General features: G+C 52.7%; 1 pseudogene across 1 annotated transcript; it reads right to left on the reverse strand.

The window, feature by feature from the left end:
- Positions 1–286: 286 nt before the first annotated feature.
- Positions 287–1,219, reverse strand: LOC308050739 (olfactory receptor 14A16-like; annotated as a pseudogene). Its single transcript has one exon. The product of its transcript is annotated as an olfactory receptor 14A16-like (transcript).
- Between the last annotated feature and the right edge of the window lie 441 nt (positions 1,220–1,660).

Consider the following 1,660-nt stretch of genomic DNA (forward strand, 5'->3'; position numbering starts at 1 on the left):
TCACTGGGATTCATCACCTCAGAAGCACTTTGTGCTTTTGTTTACATCTTGTCTACACAATGCAAACATGGACATCTGACCTACTCATTAGTTGTGCTGCCAAGGAGGGACAAAGAACCTCTTCAAGCTGAAGTGAGAAGCCAGTGCTGGAAATGGTGGTTGTGAGAGGCCAGTCCATGATGATTGACCTGCAGCAGGTTCTCTAGGGTGTCCAGTGGACATGGGCACAACCACTCAGTGAGAAAGTGATTTACATTATATATGCTATGCAGAAGATATGAGCAGGTTATTGCTTTGGAAAGCAGCCAGTCATCAGTTGCCACACTGAATCCTTGAGCTCCCTGTTCCTCATGCTGTAGATGAGGGGGTTCACTGCTGGAGGCACCACTGAGTACAAAACAGACACCACCAGATCCAGGGATGGGGAGGAGATAGAGGGGGGCTTCAGGTGAGATAATATGACAGTGCTGACAAACAGGAAGACCAGGGCCAGATGAGGGAGGCAGGTGGAAAAGGCTTTGTGCTGTCCCTACTCAGAGGGGATCCTCAGCACGGCCCTGAAGATCTGTACATAGGAGAAGAAAATGAAAACAAAACAGCTGAAGACTACTAAGAAAGAAACCAGGAGAAACCAAACTTCCCTGAGGTAGGTGTCTGAGCAGGAGAGCTTGAGGATCTGGGGGATTTCACAGAAGAACTGGTCCAGGACATGGCCCTTGCAGAGTGGAAGTGCAAACGTATTGGCTGTGTGCAGCAGAGAATAGAGGAACCCAGTGGCCCAGGCAGCTGCTGCCATGTGGACACAAGCTCTGCTGCCCAGGAGGGTCCCGTAGTGCAGGGGTTTGCAGATGACAATGTAGCGGTCATAGGCCATGATGGTGAGGAGCCAATACTCTGCTGAAGCTAAAAAGACAACCAGAAATACTTGGGCAGCACATCCTGCATAGGAGATGGCCCTGGTCTGCCAGAGGGAATTGGCCATGGATTTGGGGAGAGTAGTGGAGATGGAGCCCAGGTCAATGACAGAGAGGTTGAGCAGGAAGAAGTACATGGGGGTGTGGAGGTGCTGGTCCCAGGCTATGGTGGTGATGATGAGGCCGTTGCCCAGGAGGGCAGCCAGGTAGATGCCCAGGAAGAGCCAGAAGTGCAAGAGCTGCAGTTCCCGTGTGTCTGTGAACGGCAGGAGGAGGAACTGGGTGATGGAGCTGCTGTTGGACATTGGCTGCCTCCAAGCACAGGGTACTGTTACAGAAGGAAAAGATAGTGAGATGTTAGGGGAGGCTTCTCTGAGCAAAGTCTAAGCCCTTTCTCATACACCCTCCCCTGCTCCACACCCCCTTGTCCTTTTCCAAACCTTCCCTCAGCTCCGTGTCTGAGCCCTGGGTGGTGCTGGCTGGAGGTGCCGTGAGGAGCAGAGCCTGTGCCCGCTGATGCTGAGGAGTCAGCCATGCTCTGCAGCAGTGGGGTCATGGGAACGGGGGCAGGGGACAGTCCTGGGGTTCAGCTTTGTCACATGCAGCTGCTCCTGGTCCAGAAAAACCTGTCAGCATCTGCACTCCCAGGGATAAGGAAATGAAATGGCAGAAGGTAGTTTTTGAGGTTTGTTTTGTTTACAGCTCCTTCTCCCCTCTCACCCTGGGGGATGTTCTTGGATGTCAGA

The sequence above is a fragment of the Nesoenas mayeri genome (genome assembly GCF_963082525.1).
Source record: "Nesoenas mayeri genome assembly, chromosome: 29".
NCBI lineage: Eukaryota > Metazoa > Chordata > Aves > Columbiformes > Columbidae > Nesoenas > Nesoenas mayeri.